The 24,583-nt window shown below is 37.9% G+C and overlaps 1 pseudogene; it reads right to left on the bottom strand.

The window, feature by feature from the left end:
* Positions 1-15,606: 15,606 nt before the first annotated feature.
* On the bottom strand, positions 15,607-23,665 carry LOC146720049 (uncharacterized; annotated as a pseudogene).
* Between the last annotated feature and the right edge of the window lie 918 nt (positions 23,666-24,583).

Here is a 24,583-nt window from a genome sequence, read left to right as displayed (position 1 = left end):
GTAAGACTTCCCCTTGACTGAAGGTTTATTCGACTGACAGACGTTGTAACAGGCGCCATCTTCTAGACCATTCGAACTTTTATTTTTAAAAAAGTTATCGAGCTCCTCGCCAAAAATCTCTCTAACGTCAGCAGCCGCGAGACTAGTAGTTCTGTCATCCAAAAGATTGACAAGTATTGCCGACACCTCCATAAAGGCGTCACGACACACTCTAAAAGCAGCCTCTATGACAACCTTTTTTTCCGCCGTTTCCTTGCTAGTTACAAGAGCCTTCGCGATGGCATTGCTGTGTTTATTAACAATAGCCCTAAGCGCATTTACTCTCGAGGCATTCATAGGATCAAAACAAAGTCTCTCTGACATACCTGCTGTCAAATTTGTGGCAGAAGACTGCCTGGGTAGTCCCCTTCCTTCCACGCCACTGTGCTCATGCCCACCGGCGCCTACGCCATTGTCCGCCATCGCCGCCCCAGCCAGGACACATACAAAAACACCGCTGCCAGCCCGAAAAACGGTGAAGCACAGGTCGTTGGCAAATTTCGACTTAATCACTCCGTTCGAAGAATTGGTCAGTCTCACCCTGTGGCAAGCACCGTAGGGCCAAGGACATCAATGGTCAAGCAAGAAAGCCCTTGACAATAAGCACTGCAAAAAAGAACGGCCCCAAGAGACCAAAAAACGGCAGAAAGATAGACAAAACTACAGAGCAATAAGCGACACGTCAGTATCAACTCACCAAAACCCGGGAGGAAAGAGAGAGAGAGAGAGAGGCGATATTTATTTAGCTGCGATAGCTACATATACATAGTTTACATATAAAATATTAGTCATGTTTGCTTACGCTATACCTTGTTACTTATATCTGTTGCTTGTTGAATAATAAGTCCGCTATTTTCTCCGCTCCCTCCCCATAATATACTGCACCAGTACTATTTTAAATCCTCTTATAGTTTGCTCCCCTTTCACCTCATTCGGCAAATTATTATACATTATAAATCCGTTGTGCAGTAACATCCTTTGTTCCTCTCTGGTTTTATATCTGTCAATACATATATCTTTACCCCTTCTCGTATTTCTTTTACTTTTTGCTTGCACCATTTCTATATCTCTACTTAGATATTTCGGACACATTTTATTTACTATCTTATATACTATTACACATACATTATATTCGATTCTTTCCTTAATAGACATAAACTTTAACGCTTCCAACATTTTTATAATTTTCTCCTTCCTATCTCTTCTTAAGATAATTCTCAACCCCTGGTTTTGCAATTTCTGCAAGCGCTGTATATTAGTTTCTCCTAAACCCACAAAGATCGACGCACAATAATCAAATAGTGGCGCAATAATTGTCTTATATATTTTACATCTCATGTCACGCGACATGTCCTTACTTACTCTACGCAAAACGCCTAATTTTGCTCCTGCTTTTCTGCTGATATAGTTCGCATGAGCCGAGAAATTCAAATTCCTATCTATTATTAATCCTAAATACTTTATTTCATTTACCCTTTTTAATATTTTGCCCTTTAATTTGATTATTACATTATTTTCAGCCACTTTTTTTTACAACCTCTAATTAGCATAACCTTTGTTTTATTTACATTTACAACTAATCTATTTATTTCTAACCATTTCTCTACTTTTATCATTTGCTCGTTCAAATTATCACTAATTTCTTGACTTGAATACCCCGTAGTATAAATCAGGGCGTTGTCGGCGAACAATCTTACAGTACAATTATCATTAATAACTTCCACAATATCATTTATATACAATAAAAACAACAATGGTCCCAACACAGATTCCTGAGGCACTCTTATATCGACACTAATGGGACTTGATATTATTCCATTAAATTGAACTTTTTGCGTTCGATTTGTTAGGTAGCTCTTAAACCAATTTAACACTGTTTCTTTAATTCCATAGCCTTCAAGTTTTTTTAACAAGATTTCTCTATCTACAACCTCGAATGCTCTTTTCAAATCTAAGAAGATTACTCCTATCATTTTCCTTTCTCCAATTGTCTTTTTCCAACTTGTTACTACCCATTGTAATGCTGTTTTGCACGAATGTTTAGCTCTAAATTCCGACTGACTTTTATTAATTAACTCGTTTCTATCTATATATTCCACTATTTGTCTATGTGAACTACTATCTCCAATATTTTTTCATACAGAGGCAGTTTATTTATCGGTCTGAATTTCTCAATCTTTATTGTTCTCTTAATTTTTGATACAGGAACAACAATCGACTCCTTCCATTTATCCGGAAATGTTCCCTGTTCTAGTGACTTGTTGACTATACGCACTATTTTGTTACCGGCTACTTCCGCTACTAATTTTATTACTTCTACCGTAATTCCCTCTTCTATGTCTGATTTATTAAGTAATTTCCTAACAATACTCTTTAAACTTTCATCTTCTATTTTTTGAAATACCTCCATGGTACTCTCTACATATATCACTTGGCCTAATTCATCCTTTGTCCATTCACCCTTTCTTAACTGTGTAACACTATCCACAAAATACTTATTAAACTTATCGGCCATCTCTTCTCTATTAATTATTATTACATTATTATACCTTAATTCCCTGTATTCTTTATTACTATCATTTCCTTTTAGTATTTCTTACAAGACCTTCGCTTAGGATCCTTCTTACTGTCATTTAATCTTTCTTTTAAATATTCTCTCTTCGCTTTCCTACACATATCTACCGTCTTATTCCGGATTTGTCGAAACGACTCCCAATCTTCACAACATTTATTCATACGAGCCGCTTTATACGCCATATCCCTTTGTTGCATTTGTTTATAAATTTCGTCACTAAACCATGACTTTCCCTGCCCATTCCTTTCTTATTACTATTTCTTTCTTAAGCACAACTATATCTAGGCACTTCACTATTGCACTTATTACATCATTCGCCATTTTATTTATACCAGTCTCCCCCACCTCATCAAATTCTCTTTGCATTAATCTCATAAATTTCAATCTATTCATTCTCTTATAGTCTCTACAAACAATTTTTCTATCAGTTTCTTTACTAATTTTCCCTTTCCGACTTGCCACTATCATAGAGTGGTCCGTTACTTTAAGTTCATGTCGTACTTCAATTTCTATATCTTCATTGGAAAAAACAAGATCAATAATTGTTTCTGACGTTCTTACTATTCTAGTGTAATCATTAACCAATTGTTTTAATCCTACCGAATACATGCTTCTAATTAATCTTCTTTGTACATAGTTATCAATCTTTAAATCAATATTAAAATCACCCATAATAATTACTTTTTGTCTCAACATCTCATCGTTACACACATTCTCTAAATAATCTAAAAATTTCGAATCACTACTATTAGGTGAGTGATACACCATCATTACAATGCCTTTGCAATTTTTCTGTCCTTAATATTTATTATTATCGACCACCAATTACCCTCACATTTTTCTATCGCTTTAGTTTCAAATCTAATCGTCCTATCTATATGTATATACTAATACTCCTCCTGTTCTAGTAAATTCAGAATCTCTCCGCACACATTTGTATCCACTGATTTGTAATTCGTGGTCCTCAATTTGGCTCATCACATGTGTCTCTGTTAATCCTACTAACCAAGGCCTAAACTCCTTAAATAAAATGTTTTCTATTTTATCCTTATGTTTCAAGAAACCCTGCGCATTTAAGCAAACCACACAGTTTTTTACACTTCTGAATTCCTCTCGTTGCTATATGCTGCCCTGCATTTTACTTTTATACATTTCTATTTCTTTCTTTAAACAAGGACAATTATTGTCATATGCCGAGTGGTCCGACTTCTAATTTTTTATTTGCATTTTCTTGATTTTGTCCTCACAGTTTATATATTTCCTTGTTAAACTATTACATTCCTTTGTCATATGATGCCTCGCACACAGGCCACATGCTTCATTTTTTATACACTCCTTTGCAAAATGGAAATAACCGCAGCATTTGAAGCACCTTAGAATCCCTATATAATCCTGTACTCTACATATTTTCCATCCAATCTTCACTCTTTCTAGATCCAACAGCTGCTTCCGTGCATCAGTATTTACTTCAACTATTAATGAGACTCCTCTAGATTTTAGATTTACCGTTTTATGTATTATTTTCCCTCGGACACATCCATCACATCCACATTCATTTTCCTCTTCTATCTTTTTCCAAAACTCCTTTCTTTTACAATCCTCTTCATCGACATCAAATATTTTGAGTTTCAACTTCCTCTTCCTTGGTTCCTTTACCACATATTTCTCCTCAAGATTCTCAGCTACCTTCTCTTTCAGTTTATCTGCTTGCAACCTGCTTTCGCATCCCACTACTACCTCTCCTCTTGTCACTTTCCTTAATTTAGTTATTTCTACTCCAAGTTTAGAGATATCAATTTTACTTTTAATATTTTTCTTTGTGGCCTTACTTGAGTTTTCGCCATTAATATCTTTCGGCTTAATAATTATAACTGCCTCCGACTTGCCTTTTGCTACTCCACTGTATGTTTTCTTTAAGCTTCTTTCAGTTTCGTTCGATGAAATCTGCATTTCATCGCTCAACTCTTTTCTTATCATTTCGCTAACCAATGCTTTTAATTCATGTGTCTTCTACTGCTGCAACTGCTCTCTTATTTTATTCATTTCTTCCTCCAAGGTTTCCCTTATAATATTTTTAATCATATCCTTCCCCATCATTTCATCCTTTCTTTTATTAGCTTATAAATATTTTCTATTTTGACATCCATATCGTCACGTGCATGCAATTAGCTCGCTCCTTGTCAGCAGGGCGCAATGCAGCCTGCCTTCCTTCTCCAGAAGCACTTGAGTCAACACTTCCTTTTTTCTTTTCGCCGCTGCCTCCTTTCGTCGATCCACCTTTTTGCGTAAAGATTTCAAATTTTCCTTTACACAGAACCAATTTGTTAGTTGCATTATAAATCTTATGCTGTTTATGGCAACTAGGATGGAAGCTTTTCTCACATGGTACACATACGATTATTTCAGTCTTAATGTCTTTCCTACACTGCCTACATAAAGTAGGCACTGCTTTCTTCACATCCATTATATACTTTCCTGTTTTATCAGCACAGCTATTGTCTTTAAATTTGATTTCCTGGAATCGCACTTAACACCCGTTGTCGCTCATATCGCCGCATTTCGCGAAATCATCATTATGACGAATTCTACATTTTGCTACATGATACTTTTACGAGCTAAATTTAAGTCAATGATTTTGATGCTTTTATGAAAAATAATATTTTCAATTATGCACCAACCTCCGAACTCAAATATACTGCTCTTTAAATGTTCACAATCTCTTTTAATTTACTCTATCACTCACTTTTATCAGAGCTCCTACAAGACACGTGCTTACTCTTTCACAGAAGAGAGAGAGAGAGAGAGAGAGAGAGAGAGAATAAATTTTATTATTTGAAAATAATTTATTTTTTTAGGCTCAAATGAATCGTCGACGTTATCGTCAAGCGGCGGCAACATATATATATATATTATAAATATAAATTATAAAATATATATTATAAATAAATATATTATAAACAAGTGCGGGATGTCTTCCCTCCCTATCATGTATTCCAACGATCTATTCGTATTGTTGGTTATCATGTAGAACTTTCGCAGTAACTTTTCCTTGAATAAGTGCAACAGATCGTAAGGGTCCCAATCATCCATACACGTCTGATATAGCCGTAACGTTTTTCGGCAGCCATTCTCATGTTTCTCCTTATAGGGAATCCTTTGTCTATGCATTTACTTGCATTAACGTCCCTTTCTTTTATTAGAGAATCTTTCTGTTTGACGATGATGCTCCTGCATTGACGATCATGCATTATTCGTTTGGATATTTCGCACTATATAAACTTAATTCCCCGGTGAGATGAATTCAAAAATTTACATCCACGAGTAAAAACATTTTATATGTTAATCATAGGATATTTAAGAAAAGTAACCGATTTTCAGGAATTTGAAAACATCATTAGATCTGTTATAATTTTCAGTAATAGCGAAGGCTGTAAATTAAATCAAAATAAATCAGATAGTTTAGCTGAACAAGTTTTAAAATACTTGCATGATATAATTAGAGGTATTATAGATCTAAATAAAAAATAAACAATCTTCTCTTGACCGTACTGGCAAATAATTTATTGATATTAATCATTACGATTCGACCATAGTTTTTGGTCCTTTTCAAGTAAACTAAAAAATACAGATACAAAGTCATGAATAATTAACGCACACACAAACCGCAAATTATATAACAAAACCAATAAAAATGTGCATATTTGCGAACAATAATTATATTCCTGAGATGTCAAAAAGAGAACATAGTGTCGAATTGAACACACGTCTAGTACATTGAAAAGATTTAAACTAACTAAATGACCTTTATTAGCTTGTCGTAAATGTTATTTAAGTTGTCAGTGTTCTTATGTAAATTAATTATATTATTGTTTTTCTTAATAAAAAACATTTCAGCAATCTCTCTTTTTCTAACATGTTTTTGTTGTGTTAAATGATAGGTGTAGACCAATCAAAGTCATGATCAAAATCAATCTTATGTTTGCTAATTACTGAAAAATTACTCGAATGCTTTTTAATATTACTGAAATGTTCTTTTATGCGTGTACACAGATGTCTTTTCGTTTGCCCAATATATAAGGCGTCGCAGTTTTTACAATTAATCTTATAAACCACTTCTTCTTTTCAATAGGCAATCTATCCTTATCTAAGGTTATTAAGCAATTTAATTTCTTAGGTATATTATGTACAACAGTTAACATCTATTTATTTCTTGCTTACTTCGGTCAATTCTACATTGTTCATCAAAACAATGATAAATATTGTCGGTAGTTTGCAGTAAATTTGATTTACTGTATTAATTTGGTATGTAGCATATTTTTGTATTTGAATGTATAATTATTTGTAGCGATAAAGTGTATTAAAATTATAATTATTTTTATGTAACTTTTTTATAGATTTACTTGAAAAGGGCTGCAATGACAGCCGAAACGTTGTATTTCAACTAATTATTTATAATAAATGATTGCCAGTTTGGTCGACTTTTAACTTTGAGGAGAGATTTTTATTAATTATTACTGGCGAACCTTAAGGATTATTATCTGTATTATGTACAACATTAAGTCCAATCTTATTAAAGATCCGATCGACATTATTTAAACAACTAACATATGGTAAAAAAATGAAAGAAGGTTTAGCTGTGTTGCAATTCCTCAATTATTCTATTAAAAGAACAATGCTCTAAAAAATTAAGTCTTTTTTAAATCCAATGTTCGATAATCTTTTTCGGGAAGCAATTATTAAATAAAATTCGTTTAACAATATTAATATTCTCATAATAAAACTGCTCGTCAGATAATAAAACCGCGTGGTCAACAAGATTAAAAATAGTATTTATTTTATATTTAAATATTTAAGATTTTTAATAACTTTCACCATTACTTGAGCTTTACTCATGAGGTGGAATTGAATGGACGTATCAATTTTTTAAACACAACGATTAATCGATCTAATGGGAAACTTCTTACTAACTGGTATAGAAAGACTACGTGTTTTAATAGATATATGAATTTTTATTCAAATCATCGCTTTAAATATAAAATCGGGGCGAGGGGGGTGACGTCACGCGGGGGAGAGGGCCTTATCAGCTGATAAGCTTATCTTATTAGCTCAGGTTACCTGATAAGGGCCTCTTATCGGCTCATGTTACATGATATGTTTATAAACAAATATAAACATATATCTATTACAAGATAAGTTATAGATATATTACAAGATAAAATATCTATTACAGCGATATTTATTACCCAAGATAAGATAAGATAAAAATTCTGGTTAATCAAATTCTAAGAATTATTAGGAACAAAAGGGGGCTGCCGCCGTTTCTTTGGCGAGCGCCGACAATCAGATATTTATTACTAAGGGGATTGCGTCCCCCCCCCCCCCCATACGTGGCTGCGAGCGCGGCTGCTGCTGATCTATACGTTATCTGTATATTTCTAAGAAATATCAGCGGGGATATTTTGCGTCATCGGGGGCAAACATGTCGCTGCTTACGACCTCACTGCTTGCGACCTTGCGACATGTCTTAGCTCCTTGTGACGTGCTTTTCGGCACTTGTGACGGGGTGAAATTTACACCAGGGAGATAACGATGATCCGGCGGCTTTATCTATGTATTTCGCATTACATCACAGTGCTGAATCTCCAAAACATTGAGTTTCCAGTGACTGTTAACCAAATTAACAACTTTGAACTGGCAAACATCATCGACAACGAGAATATCGTCCCGTTACGTCTTTCGAAAAAAAAGAAAGACAGACACGTCAATCTGCTGTACGTGGAGAACAAAAACAGCGTCGGACATTTCGCGTGCATAAAGAATCTGTCTCGCCTCGTGAGCTCGTAATTGAGCAAACACAAATGTAGAAAATATATATGCGATCGGTAAGTATATATAAGATAACTCTTTATCTTTCGGGAATTGACTGAGATTTGATCAAACCAAATCACGTTGCTGTAAGAACAAAGTATTTATTTCGTCGGTTTATTACACTATTTACATTATTTACAAACGTTCTCACCTGTAAGAACAAAGAAACGTCAATTAAAGTTTATTCTCTAATCCATCAATTCCCTCTTTCCACCGTCCTTGATCACTATTCTAATTTCTCTGATAATCACTTTTCTCGTGTATTTCACCACGTGGTTTTTCTTCTCTTCGTACAGAACGCTCTCTATCTTACCCGCGTTTAAAAGCGCGGCAATTTCAATTTAAAAAAATACATTTTCTTTACATCTCCCCTCTTTGAGGAAGAAAATTCATAATAATTTTCGTTACTTATGTTAATTTACATTTTTTTCCTTGTCTTTGTTTTCCAATGTAGGGACTGGAATCAGTTTTGAGATGTGGAAGAAATTTGATTCTGCTTTCTTGTGGTCTGTATTTATTCTGTATATTGAGTTCGAAATTTTTTTGACAATTCTGTAGGGTCCAATTCGTAGTTCGTCCAATTTTTTCTTATTTAGCTTGTTGCCGTTTTCCACGTACACCATGTCTCCCATATTAAAGTCATAGCTTTTTCGGTTTTTGTCATATAAAGTTTTATTGTATTTTTGTATGCTAATTCTCTGTCTTTTTTCCAATCACTATTTGGTTTATTTTGTTTTAGTTCTTCCGGCAGTATCGTCACATCCGTCCCATATAATAAATATCTTGGTGCAAAGCCAGTGGCTGAGTGTTCTGTATCGTTGTATTTGTTTACACATTCTTGGGTCATTGTTGCCCACGCTCTTCTGTTTCCTTTCTCGTTTATTCTGCATCTGATTTTGTTTACTAACGTTTGGTTTAGCCTTTCGTTCAAACCGTTTGAGAATGGCGCATTAACTGCTGTATGGTAAATATCATTATAAATATCAAATAGCGGACTTAGTCATGCAAGATCTAGAGAATTTCATTTTTAACCACATTGACATAAATTTCTCTTTTTATTATCAATATGTTGACAATATAATATTGACTGCTCCATCGAGAGAGGTTACAAGAATTGTTAATGAATTTAATGGATATCACGAGAGACTGCAATTTACTTTTGAACGAGAGAAGAATCGCTTGAGTTTTTTAGACCTCTCAATTAAAATATTGAATGGAAAAATTTATATTGACTGGCATCAGAAAGAAAAGTTTTCAGGCAGAGTTTTATCTTATTTTTCCAATCATCCTCAATGCCAAAAAGTTGGAATAATATACAATTTAACAGACAGGTGTTTGCTTCTATCACACAATTTTATAGCCAGAATCTTGAATTAGTTATTCTCTTGACATGATATTCAGCAGCATTAATCATCGAATTAAGCATCTCATTTCCAATGGAATTATGTTAGACAAATATAAACATAAACCAACACAAATTAATAACTCGGGGGAAAAAAAAGAAGAAACAAAAAAAAGAATTATAGTTATTCCGTATATAAACAAGATTTCAGAAATGTTTGTCTCTTCGATAAATAAATCTAATACAATGATAGGATATCGATGTTTAAACAAACTCAATAAAATCATAAAAACTCATAAAGACAAGAATCAAGTCTCACATAATTCTAATGTGATTTACAAGATCAGTTGCAAAGACTGCAATGTAACATACGTGGGTCAGACAAAGAGACAATTACAGACAAGGATAAAAGAACATATGAATAACATCAAATTGGATTCAAAGAGACACTCTGTTATCTCTGAACATAGAATTAGGGAGCAGCATACATTTGATTGAAATAAAGTTAAAATATTAGATCATGAAATAAATTACCAGAAAAGATTGATTTCTGAAATGCTTCATATAATAGAACAAGAAAACGGTATAAATTTAAAAAAAGATACAGAGTTACTCAGCGAGTCTTATTTGGATGTACTTGAAAAATTAGCTAACATAGAAAAGAAATAAACAAAATAAGAATGTCATGTAATAAATAATGCCTTTGTATACAACCTGTGATATAAGTACCAAATATATAACTGTTTTTCATAATGGCACGTAAAGTGATAAGTAACTGATCTGCGGCGTGAACGTTTATAAAGTCATCGATTTAGCAGATTCAAAAGTAAGCAATTTTCATTGTAATATTCAAAAAAATTTTTTTCTAACAATAGTCATTTAAAAAAAGTGTGTCATTTCATATAGAAACGTATAATAATTAAGGGAAACTAAGACAATTCCACGTATTCAAACGATGGATGGCCAAGAGTTTTCCACCTTTAAAATCATCATTGGAAATAATCCGCATTAACATCTGAAATGATCCAAGAACAATATAGAGATGTATTCAGCCTCAAAATCATACACGCTACACATCATCAAAAGTTGTAATTGTTCGCATCACCCAAATTATTTTATATATGATTATAATAAACAGTAAGAATTGCAATCGTTAGCATTGTCGAAATGTTTTTTAATTTTATAATTGACTAATATTATATGACTTCACTGAAGAAGACTGCGTACAGTCGAAACGTTTGTGATTTAATGTATTATTATATTTTGATGGTTTTTAAAATAAAAATTTATAATTTTCATTAACATCCGAATAATTTTATGCTCTTTAGTTGGCCTGTACTGACATTAATTTTACAATTTTATTTCAATATATAAGAGCGTTATAATTTTTACTCATTTATTATGTAAATATCATTGTTATCTGTTTGTCGTTTAAAAATTTTTTAAATTCTTTGGAATTTACTCCGGGGTATTGATCAGTTAGGAGCATGTATATGTTCTCCGTCTCTGTTATGTTGCTTGTTAGTTTTAAAAGTCACTTGCACTTTGAGTTCTTGAAGTCACAATGAAAACGTATCTTGTAAAGTGATCCACTAATAAGTGTAGGTATTTTTTTGTAGATCTAGAGCCTCCAAAGCCTCCAATCGTATCTATAGAGACTATTTCAAATGGTTTTGTAGCTGGGCCTAAGTGGGATATTAAATCAATTTTGTCCTGTCTTCTTGTTTTGTTTTTTGTGCAGATCTCGCAATTTTTACAGCTTTTTTTAAATGTTTTTTGTTAAGTTTTTCGCTGTGTATGTTGGACTAATTTTCTTTAGCATTTGGTTGATACCAATATGGCCTAAATTGTGGTGTACTTTTTTTTATTAGTTTTAAACTGAATTCTTCTGATAAAATAATCTTCTTTTTTTTCCTAACTTTCTTAAAGTACACTTTATTTTTCTTTGTCAGTTCATTCTTTTTATTTTGGATATCTTCATTTGAATTTTGATCTGTCAGAATTTCCTCTATTTTTATTAAATTGACAATTTTAAACTGTTGTGACCGTACGATCCCTTATTTTGGTTGGGACCCAATTTGCAACGGCCTCAGGCTGCTCGCTTTCGCCATATACGTGGTCGCCAGTTGTTTTACCATCCAAACAACAAGGTTCATTTACAGCTGCTGGTCCAGGTCAGGAAGTGCCCTTTGATTGTCTCTGTCGTAATCGCGCATCTGGTCTGGTGCGCTGACGCAATCGTCGTCGGTTTGCTTTGATGAACAAAGGGATTCAAGATGGCCGCCAAGGTTGCCTTTGATACGCCGACTAACCCAACTTTGTCGAGGCAGTGATTCCTTTATCTGGATCTCCTATGCTGTGATTTTAATGTCTATTTCTTTTTCAGTCTTAGCGGGATTCGGGATACTTCCGTGCTATCGCCGTAGACTGTGGGACTACGCTGGACTGATTCGTCGCTGGAAGGACGAGGACGGGTAAGTGACTTCACACGTTTAATTTAACCTTGATAAGTATAAATATTTATTTTCTTTTCAGGTCACGCACTGAGTCACAATTTAGTCCCGTTAACATTATACTTTTCGGTCGATTGCTCGTTACCGTAATTTTTGTTTTGCCGATCTCGTTACACTTTTTATCGCCGCGTATCGCGTACAGTGGTTTAGAGTAGTCGACGTATTACTACCGCTATTGTTGCCGAAGTGTCTTTGTCCGCGTTATTCAAGAATGCTTTTCCTGAAAGTCCTCTTTGTGAATTCTAGGTGGAGATAGAACTCCCGGGCTCTCTCGGCGTCGGCTTATATAGCCGCCGAGACGCTCGCCCCGCTCTTGGCCCACCGGCCAATTGCGTTTCGCCGCCCCACCAGTGGTCCGCTGACCATTCAGGATTTCGCGCGCTCGCGGTATGCTAAGCTTGACTCACTGAGAGTTCTTGTTTTTTGGTTTTTCTTATCTTAAATAACTTTATATTATAAATATACTTTGTACATATCCTTGCTACCTATTTTAACCTATTTATTGTTATTTTTGAGTATTTTATTTATTTTGTAATTTTTATTTGTGTTTTAATGAATAATATTCTAATCGTTTAATATATGTAAATATCTGTTAGTTTCGCGAGAAATAATAAATAACATTATTCTTTGCTAAGACTATATGACATTAAACAAAACTGATATTTAAGCTTAAATTAACTTGTGATATTATATTCATATCTTAACTTAGCGGAATACAAATATTTTGACAAAGTGATATTTCGCATTGTAACTAAAACGTAGTTCGTTGATTTATTAGATATTTTACTAGTAGCTATTTATGCTATTTAATTGTAATATGCTTATTATTTGTGATGTTTGACTAGTAATTGAGATACTTTAATAAATCAACGTAACTTAACTTAAAATATTTGAAATACATGTCATTTGGTTGTTTAAACGTAATTTTGACATATTTCGTAACTTAAGAATGATTTTTGGTAAAATTATTAAAAATGATTTTTATGAAATAAAATTGTTAAGATTACATTTCTTTTTGTTATTTAAATGTATTTTATTGTGTTCGGAAATTTAAACTTAATTTTTGCCGACTTTTATGATTTTTTCTAAATTTGCATAATTAAACTAAAAATGTTTAAAATACATATCTTTTATTTGTTTGATTGTATTCTAGTATGTTTTAACTCTAAACTCAAACTTTGACAATACAAAAAGAAAATTTACTGAAATGATTGTTTATGGTTATTATATTATTAAATTGCTTCTAGACTATTTATCTTAACTTAATACTTAAAATTAAATGATGTTATTCTATTTACATTTTGGCGGTCGACTCGCTCTGCTGCTGGATCGCCGCTTCCTTCGACTTGAGATTCTCTTCCGGACTGCGACTCTCTGTGGTTGGTCGCACTGTTTATCTTCATTTTCGTCTGCTTCCAGTACTGGGTTTCTGCTCAAGCAGTCTGCTTCCACATTTTTCTTTCCTAGCGTATGTTTGATCTTAAAATTATATTGCGATAAGAAATAGGTCAGGTCTCCTAGTTCTTCATCCGGCCTTGATTTGATATTCATGTTTTCTAGTGGTTTATGGTCCGAGAATACTGTGAATGACTTGTCTAATAGCCAGTACTGCCAGTGTTTTATGGCCTCTTTGATTGCTAGGCATTCTAAGTATATCGCTTTCTTTCTTTCTTGATTTTTATTTAATTTTTTTGAAAAATATGCCACTGGTTTATCTGTTTTATCTGGTTGCGTTTGTTTTAAGACTGCACCGACGCCTTTTAAACAAGTATCTGTGTATATTTTTATTGGTAGGTTTTGGTCAAATATTGCCAAGATCGGTTTCGAACATAGCAGTTCTTTAGTTGTCTCGAATGATTTTTGACATTCGTCTGACCATATAAAGTTTTAATTCTTTCTCAGAAAGTTATGCAGTGGATCTAAGATTATTGCTCTCTTTGGTATATAGTCGTGATAAAAATTTATTTTTCCTAAAAATTGCTTGATATTTTTCCTAGTCTTCGGAGTTGGAAAATTTTTTATTGAAATTAAATTATCCTTTATTGGTTTAACTGAGTTATTTTGTATAATATGACCAAGATATTTCGCTGAGTTTTCAGCAAATGTGCATTTAGTAAATTTTAATCTGAACCCTTTCTTCTTTATTGCTTCCAATAGTTGTCTTAAATGGTTTATGTGTTCCGGAAAGGATTTTGAGAATACTAAGATGTTGTCTATGTAGTTTACAGCGAAGTCCGTGAGGTTGTATGTTCTTAGTATATTTCCAAGTATTCTTTGGAAAATCGCTGGTGATGTTTTTAGTCCATAGGGTAGGCAAGTCCATTGATAGTGTCCATTCTGAGTGACAAATCCAGTTTTATTTTTATCTTCAATCCTTAGGGGGATTGACCAAAACGCAGAGTTTATATCCAGCGTTGTAAAAAGTTCACAATTTCTTGTCTTTATTACCAGATCTTCAATCCGTGGAAAAGGTTGGGCTTGAGGTATTACTATTTTATTCAAGTCTCTGAAATCTATGCATAGTCAATTTTTTTGTTTTCTTCTTTCTTGTAAGCTAAGGTTACTGGTGCCGCAAATGGGCTGTAGGATTCTTCTATAAGTTTTTTTTTCCAATAGTTTTGATATTTGCCCTTCAATCTCTTTCTTATCTTGCTCAGTACATCTGTAGGGCCTTTTACTACAGTATTTGTCAATAAATAGGTCTATTCGTGCTTCATATTCTTTCACTAACCCGATATCATATTTGTCCTTTGCAAATACTGTTTTATACTTTTCAATCATTTCGCTTATATCACTTTTTTGTCTAAGAGTCAGGTGATTTATTTTTATCTTGAAATTTTCTTTTTTTACTTGTTCATTAAAATTTACTAGAGACTTTTTTTCTTCGTTATTATTATGTAAATTCGTAGAAATTTCTTCTGTTCTAGTTTTATTTTGTTGATTTGAGTTATTTTTCTGAGTTATTCTTAGATCTTCATTCTGGACCAGTTTAAATTCTTTAATCATGTCTAATCCAATTAGAAAATCATATATAAAATTTTCTTTATCGATGATATATACATCGACTTCTTTTTCTATTTCATAGATTTTAATTTTTAAAGTTGTCAAACCACTTGTTTTCTTAACACCATTAATTGTTATTAAATCTGCGTTGTTGGAATGGTTTTTTCTTCCTTTTAATTTTAATATTTTAGAATTGATCAGAGAGACATTTGAGCTTGAATCATAAATTCCAAATAGATCTATTAGTTTGACTTTTATTAATGGTGTTACTGCTCGTTTTTTGTTTCTTTTTCGTTTAATTTCGGTTCAATTACTGAGTTGTTAACATGTTTTATAGAGTTTTTCTTTTCTTGCTTATTTTCTTCGGATTTGAACCAGCATAGGTGTTCGGGGTGGTATCGTATACTTTTTTTTCTTTACAGATTGTACAGGGTTTTTTCCTTCCTTTTCTTTTGTTTTTTGGTCTTTTGTATTTTTATTATTTTCAAATTTTTTTTTGTTTGCCAGATGTTCTAGTTTTCCGATTTCGTTGTACAAGTCTTCAGTTGTTGTTAAAGTTTCCCTGTCAATTCTATCTGACACGAAGTTTGGAAGGCCTGTCGCTATCAAATCTATTAGTGTACCTATATCAATTGATTTTCTTATTTCCAGCAAAAGTTTTTCTTTCTTGATGGCGTAATCCAGCAGAGGTCCTGATTGGTATTTGAATGAAAAGGCATATCTAATTGCCGACCATCCTTTATTGGCGTATGTCTCAATAAAATTTGTTTAAAATTGTCACGTATTTTCGGAGCGACGAAGCAAGGTCAATCGTAGAAATTGAAAATATTCGACGCCGAGATGTTATTCCGGTTGTTTTCGATTCCGCGAGCGAGGAATCTACAAAAACTCGCCTTTGTCTCGCGTTTCGGAGCGTGATGGGGCAATCGTCCGCGAATAGGATTTCAGCACGTGTGCCACGCGTCGATCGGATGATCGATCGCCCCCTTAGCTGCCGAATTCCGCGAGGATCAAAAATGAGTCTACTCGAGGAGTCTGAACTGAAGAGACGTCTCCGTGTATATCAGCGAAAAGAGCATCGCGCGAATTTATCTCGTTCTAGAGCGAACTTCCGCGTTTTAATCTTGTCTGCGAGAGTTTTGAATAAAACTTTTTTGCCTCAAAAGTGAATTTCTCCACCTTTACAATTTTCTCCGCATCCAGTCTCCTTCGTATCTGCGAGCCGACTTATAAATAAATAAATTTGCCTCTGCGCGGAAAATTAAAACAAATCGAAGGTTCTCGCACAGAAGTAAAATGGTCCTTCGAGCCGGATTGTGAAGATAACGAGGACGATAAGGTAAAACGGAGAAAGTGATTCTCGTGTGACTCTCGCGGACAGTGAAAAAGCGCGGGTGGACAATAGAAGCACATCGTCTTACAAACGAGTGTGCAAAAGAAGAGACAGGAACCAAGTGTCGAGTTCGCTCTCGAGAAACAAGTGTACGGGTAGACTCCGATTCACGTCGTCAAAACCCAATTCGACTCGTGAGACAAAACTTAGTGGTCTCTTTCGAGACAAATTCGTCGCGTTCGACAGTCAGGTCGTTCGCGAACTCGTGCCGTCGGCGCCGTTCACGCGCCCGACATACTCAGTGGTCTCTTTTGAGACAAATTCGTCGCGTTTCGACAACAAGGTCGTCCGCGAACTCTTGCCGTCCGCGCCGTTCACGCGCCCGACATACTCAGTGGTCTCTTTTGAGACAAATTCGTCGCGTTTCGACAACAAGGTCGTCCGCGAACTCTTGCCGTCCGCGCCGTTCACGCGCCTGACATAATCAATGGTCTCAAGTCAAACTTGAGACATACGCGTCGCGTTCGATAGAGGAAGCGTCCGCAAATCTTTCCGTCTGTACTACTGACGTTGCTCCGAAAAAAATGTCGACAGCAAAAGATCTGTTGATCGCGCAATTAGACACGATCTCTCAAGTGAAACGCGTGCTCGTGAATTACAAGAAGTTGGCTAAGGTCAATATTACCCTGCCAAAAATTCAAGGACGATTGGACGAGCTTACGTCGCTCTGGGCATCCTGCAGGGAGCTCCACGTCAAGCTCTTACAATCTACGTCTTCAGATGAACGGGCGAAGGTTGCCTACTTCGTCGATGAAGATTTTCTAATCGCTGAGGATGTCTACCTCGAGACGGCCGATACGCTCCGTGATATGATAAGTAAATTAAGCGTCTCTTCACCGCCTTCTCTCGATCGTAGCACTGACTCCTCGTTTCGCTGACAGTAATAATAATGGTTTCCAGTTGCCTCGTATTACGCTTCCGAAATTTTCGGGGAAGTTTTCCGAATGGGAAAGCTTCAAGAACACTTTCGAGTCTCTCGTTGCTAGTAACGGTACGCTCACTAACACTCAAAAGTTTCATTACCTGAAAACAAGTGTCATCGGTGACGCTGCCTTAATAATAAATAATTTAAAGATTTTGGATCCGAATTACGAATCGGCGTGGCAACTCTTAATTGCCGAATATGATGATGAGGCGACCTTGATTAATACTCACTTGCATGCTTTCATGAGCATGCCCGTTATGAAACATGAAAGCGTAGGCGAGTTAAAGAGATTGCGAGACACGGTGGCTGCATCGCTGGCCGCGCTGACGAATTTGAGTCGACCGGTTGCTCAGTGGGACGATATGCTTGTTTATTGCGTCTCACAAAAATTCTGTCAAAAAACGCGAAGCGAGTGGAACTTGAAGTGTTCCTCTATAACTTCAATTCCGGCGTACAAAGATATTCATGAATTTCTTACGACTCGAATCCGCGGATTGTCAGACTTCGCGGAAGTTTCAAGAGAAAGTGTTAATCAAAAGCCAGACAAGCCGCGTTCGTCAATGCATAACGTCTCCGCTGTCAAGTGCATATGCTGCTCAGGCAATCATTTCGTGATAAAGTGCGAGCCGTTTCGTCAAAAATCAGTTGAACAACGAAATGAGCTCGCTCGCAAAAATCGTGTATGCTTTAATTGCTTGCGCTCGGGGCATATTTCGCCGAATTGCTCGAGCCAACAGCGATGCAACCACTGTAGTCGGTCTCATCATTCTTTATTGCATTCCGAAAATTATCAATCGTCAGCTGTCAGAAAAGGTTCGGAAGCTGCGAAACCGAGCGTGAAAACGAATGCGAAGTCCGACGCCTTGGACGGTTCCAATAACGCTGCCGTGGCCAGCGTCCAGACAATCGAGCCGCCGGACTTTACGACTCCGGCGGTTCTTCTCGCAACCGCGTGGGTGAACATCCACACCGCTGAGGTCCGACGCTTTAAGGTTCGCGCGCTATTGGATCAGGGATCCAATTTTAGTTTTATATCGGAATCTTTCTGTCAAACCATACGGACCAGGCGACAAAGAACCGATTTACAAATCAAAGGATTCGGGGAAACCTACACGGGTGCCGCAAAGTCGCGCGTGTCCTTGCGAATGACTCCGTGCGCGAAATCCGACTCGGTATTTCCAATCACAGTGTACGTGTTTCCGAAGATCACGTCGTACGCGGCTTCGCGAGTTCGACCTGTCGAATTGTGGCCTCACTTGAAGGGCCTTTCCCTCGCGGATCCGGATCCGTCGAGCAAACATCAAATTCACTTGCTTCTTGGAGCCGACGTTTATGGCTCACTTTTGATGCGCGACTTGAGGCAAGGTCCGCTCGGTACCCCCACAGCTCAACTAACCGCGCTCGGTTGGATTATTTCCGGTCCGACCGAAAATAAACGGAAGGCTTCAAAAGAAGCCGTTTTAAATTGCGTTCTCGGTCAAGAGATAGACACTCTTCTCCAGCGGTTCTGGGAAGATGAGGAGATCGCGCCTCAAATTCCCCTCACGGAGGAGGAAGAGATTTGTGAGCGACACTTCGTGCAGACGCATAGTCGGTTGTCCGACGGACGATACGTCGTTCGACTACCCTTTAAATGTGATCCTCCGATCGAAATCGGAGAGTCTCTTTCCATTGCGCGGTCGCTGTACAACCGTATGGAAAACAGATTGAGAAATCGATCGGAACTGTATTCGCAGTATAACGAATTTCTAGCGGAATACGAGTCCCTCGGACATATGACTAGCGTCGACGAGTCGGAAAAAACCGAGTATTTGCCCGTTTACATTCCGCACCACCCCGTGATTCGGGAAGATAGTTGCACGACTAAATTACGGGTCGTTTTCAACGCGTCGTGCCGAACTAGGAATGGTACGTCGTTGAATGACTTTTTATTAATAGGGCCCAAATTACAGCAAGATCTACCTGCCGTGTTATCGCGATGGCGACGGTGGAGCTTCGTCTGTACGGCCGACATCGCCAAGATGTTTCGGCAAATTCAAATTTATGAGCAAGATTCAGACTACCAAAGAATTCTTTGGCGTCCTCAAGCGGAAGCGCCCGTTCGACATTTTCGCTTGTTAACGGTCACTTACGGTCTCGCTCCCGCTCCGTATCTCGCAATGCGAGTATTGAAACAGCTCGCCCTTGACGAGGGAGAAAAGTTCAAGGCCGCGGTTCCTATCCTAGGAGAGTCTATTTATGTAGACGACGCCCTGTTTGGCGCGGATGATATAAAATCTTTAAAAAATACTTGCGTGCAATTGATGCAGTTAATGGAAAAGGGGGGATTTCAATTAAGGAAATGGGCATCAAATTCGATCGAACTTCTCAAGGATTTGTCTGTTGACCAATCGGAAGTAACCGATCATCTAATCCTGACGGAAGATTCACTTAAAGTTCTCGGCCTGTCATGGATGCCTAACGAAGACGTGTTTCGCTTGGTCGTGAACTCGACCACCCCCAGCGTTCCTACCAAACGCTCAATTCTTTCATTTATCGCGAGGCTTTACGACCCTCTCGGATGGGCCGCTCCCGTCGTGATCGTGGCAAAAATAATACTTCAAGAGCTGTGGTTGTTACATTGCGAATGGGACTCTCTCATCTCCGATGAGTTAACGTCCCGTTGGAATTATTTTGTATCAGAATTTCACAAATTAGAAATGATCAAAATTCCACGGTGGACTGGTCAAGGTCCACAAACTCTCGCGCTAGAGATACACGGTTTTGCTGACGCGTCAAATCGAGCTTATGCCGCCGTCGTATATCTTCGCGTCTATCATTCGCTTTCAGACTTCGCAATAAATTTAATCGCAGCAAAAACAAAGGTCGCGCCCGTGAAAACCGTGAGCATCCCGCGTCTAGAGTTAAACGCGGTAGTGTTATTGAGTCGCCTCGTAAAGTGGACTGTTAATTCGTTGCAGTTAGTTGGAACTCCGATCCATTGTTGGACGGATTCCACGATAGCTCTGGCGTGGTTGCGCCAGCACCCATCAAAGTGGAACACATACGTGGCCAACCGCGTGGCTGAAATACAGAACAATTTGCCATCTACTCGATGGAGTCACGTACCATCGGCTAGAGAACCCGGCGGATTGTGCGTCGCGCGGGCTATCCGCGTCTGAGTTAGTGTCGCATTCGCTATGGTGGACGGGACCACCATGGCTTCGGCAACCTTCAACGGCTTGGCCGATTCATGATATGACGAATACTAGACCCACTAATGAACTACAGCAAGTTTCAGCTGAACTGCGAAAAACCAAAGTTCTTCACATTGAAGGTGAAGAAGAGTGGGATCTACTTTACAAATTTTCAAGTTGGACGAAGCTCGTCCGAGTGACGGCTTACGTCCACAGGTTTCTCGCCTTACTGCGGAAGGAAAAGGTTCGTAAATTTAAAAAAGATTCGACACTGAGCGTCGACGAGCTTAAACGGGCCGAGCAATTCTGGCTGTCTTATGTCCAGCGGAGAGCTTTCAAGGTCGAATTCAAAACTTTGCAAAAGACTGCCACGATTTCAAAAAGGAGTTCCCTTCGAACTTTTGCTCCATTCTTAGGAAAAGATTCGGTACTCCGGCTTGGCGGGCGGTTGCGACACTCCGCTCTTAGCTACGATGAGCAACATCCCGTAATCGTGCCGCGCGGACAACTCGCTTACCTTCTAATCGCTCAAGCTCATAAGAGTACACTCCACGGTGGAGTTCAAATCGTGCTGCGCACCCTTCTTCAGAATTATTGGTTAATGGGAGGGCGAAACTCCGTCAAGGGATATATAAGACAATGCATCCCTTGCGTACGTCACTCGGCTAAACTTTCGAGCCAATTCATGGGAGACCTCCCGTCTCCACGCGTCAATCCGTCGTCTCCATTTGCTCATACGGGAGTGGATTATGCTGGCCCTTTCTTAGTCACGCCGTTCGTTGGCAGAGGCCAAAAAACCAGAAAAAATTATATAGCTTTGTTCATCTGCCTCGTCACGAAAGCAATCCACGTAGAGCTAGTCGAAGACTACTCTAGCGCTGGGTTCCTCGCCGCCTTTCGGCGATTTGTGAGCCGAAGGGGCTTGCCGTCCAAGCTATATAGCGATAATGGAACGAACTTCCACGGGGCTGACAAGGAATTGAACGACGCGTTCAGCGCCTTGATGAAGGATTCGTCACTGCACGACATCCTTGCAAATGACAAAATTGAATGGAACTTCATTCCGTCTGCGGCTCCTCACTTCGGTGGGCTATGGGAGGCGGGAATCAAAAGTCTCAAGTCGCACTTAAAACGAGTCGCCGGTTTCGCGAACTCTGTCACAGGCCGAATTCGCGACGTTATTATGCCAAATCGAGGCGTGCTTAAATTCTCGTCTGATCGCGGCATTAAGCGACGATCCGAGTGACCTATCGGCACTCACTCCGGGTCATTTCCTGATCGGGCGCCCCATAATTGCGATACCGGAGGAGTCAGTGCTCGAAAGTAATGCGAATCGACTATCGTGATGGCAGATGGTCCATTCTTTAGTCGAACAGATTTGGCGCTCGTGGTCGCAAGACTACTTGCACTCCCTGCAGCAGCGGCGTAAGTGGTCGGAAAAAACGTCTTGTTTTCGCATAGGAGAACTCGCCTTGTTGAAGAATCTCTTGCTCCCTCCGAGCAAGTGGAACCTAGCGCGAGTCACGCAGATTCATCCCGGCTCGGATGGACTCGTGCGAGTAGTTACGGTGAGAACTGCGAGCTCGATCCTGAAACGACCAATTATGCTACTGTGCCGGCTGCCAATCAATAGCAATATTTGAAAATTGTACTTGCGTTAAACTTAGATTGTAATTATTTGATAAATTTCGGGTGTGATTTATGTATTTAGCGTCAAAATCTACTATGTTAGGCAATATTCTCCTCTTCGGCGTGGTTTTCGAGCCAGGTATCGCATTTATGACTTTGTTATTTGACCCATCGCATTGTCGGTAGAATTTCGAAACATGTATAATTGTATTTGCGTGCTCGAACAGCCGAAAGAGGCGAATATTTGCTAAGGCTCAGTGCCTATTGAAAATTGAGAGCGTCTTTATAATTTAGAAATATTTACTCGAAAATTGTAAAAGGTTTTTTCACCTTCTGATTACTTGCCCTCGTTATTCGATCGCAAGGAATTATTGCATTGATCTCTTGTTTGATTTCTTGGTTGATTGAAAATTGATTTATTGTCTTCATCGTACGTTGAAGACTACCGTTGGCTATATTTCGCATATTCGCATACGTTCAAATGCGAGGCGGGCGGTATGTTTAAAATTGGCACGTATTTTCGGAGCGACGAAGCAAGGTCAATCGTAGAAATTGAAAATATTCGACGCCGAGATGTTATTCTGGTTGTTTTCGATTCCGCGAGCGAGGAATCTACAAAAACTCGCCTTTGTCTCGCGTTTCGGAGCGTGATGGGGCAATCGTCCGCGAATAGGATTTCAGCACGTGTGCCACGCGTCGATCGGATGATCGATCGCCCCCTTAGCTGCCGAATTCCGCGAGGATCAAAAATGAGTCTACTCGAGGAGTCTGAACTGAAGAGACGTCTCCGTGTATATCAGCGAAAAGAGCATCGCGCGAATTTATCTCGTTCTAGAGCGAACTTCCGCGTTTTAATCTTGTCTGCGAGAGTTTTGAATAAAACTGCTTTGCCTCAAAAGTGAATTTCTCCACCTTTACAATTTTCTCCGCATCCAGTCTCCTTCGTATCTGCGAGCCGACTTATAAATAAATAAATTTGCCTCTGCGCGGAAAATTAAAACAAATCGAAGGTTCTCGCACAAAATTTTTTTTCCATTTTCTCCATTCTGAATTTATTGTGAGTTTCATCATCATACAGCTATACCAATCTCGGCTGGATTTATCCAGGAACAGCTTAAAAATTTCAATTTTTCCTTTGTCTTCCTTTATGTTAAAGCGTTCACATTCTTTTCAAAATCGTTTACCCATTGGTACGCGTTAGGGTTTTTATTGAGAATTTTTCAATTGTAAATTTTCCTGCTATTTTCCCTAGATTTTGTTGTTCAGAGTCTCGTTGCTTTGCTTCCAATAATTTATCTAACAATTTTGTTACGGTTTCTTTTGAAGTTTTTTCCACGGATCTAGCAGCAGATTGTATCTCCATTCTTTCTTCTAGAAAAATTTCATTGAATTGTAAGTTTAGTTCTTCATCCAAATAAACTGTACGTAGTTCCTCAGATAACTTGATTACAATTTTTTTGGATTGGTGTTGTTGAAAATTCGTTCTTTGGAGCGAATTTTCGAGGACGATCGAATTTTCTAGAATGTTTTTTGTTAAATTCCTTAGTGTTTACGCCAAGGAAACACGTGAAACCAACGTGTACACTCGCCGCTAATTGGCGTGTGTACATCGCCTGATTTTCTGATGGTCCAATCGAGGACCCCGATCGGCTGCCGCCCTACGCGAGCTCCGAAAATCGCGCAGCCCTCGAGTCAGTCCTCGAGAGAGTGAGCGCCGAGAAACATAAGTCTCGTACGCGACGAACTTGTAAAAGTGAATAAACTAATTTAAACCGTTTCAAACGCGTACAATCATTTGATCACGTTAACCCGGCATCCTACAACGTTAAAACTTATACAAATAAATGGTCCTTCAAGCCGGATAATAAAAACCGATCGAGTGATAGTGAAATCGCGAAAAGAACGGGCTCCTTCGTTTCGTACCTTATTCGAACGATTGACAATTTCTGCCTCGTGTGCCTATATCGGGGCAGTAAATTTAGAAACGCAGTGATCCGCGGCACGAGAAATCCGCTAATTACGCGTTCTCGTTTGGAGTAGAAAGACTCCGTGTGCGGGAGTGAGACCGCGCTACACGACAATTAGCCGTCGCGCGCGCTCCGAAACAGTCTCTCTCTCTC

The sequence above is a fragment of the Nylanderia fulva genome, unplaced genomic scaffold (assembly GCF_048542155.1).
Source record: "Nylanderia fulva isolate GAGA-0341 unplaced genomic scaffold, ASM4854215v1 Scaffold793, whole genome shotgun sequence".
NCBI lineage: Eukaryota > Metazoa > Arthropoda > Insecta > Hymenoptera > Formicidae > Nylanderia > Nylanderia fulva.
Note: the sequence above shows the minus strand (reverse complement) of the source record. Positions and strands in the feature narration are given on the sequence as shown.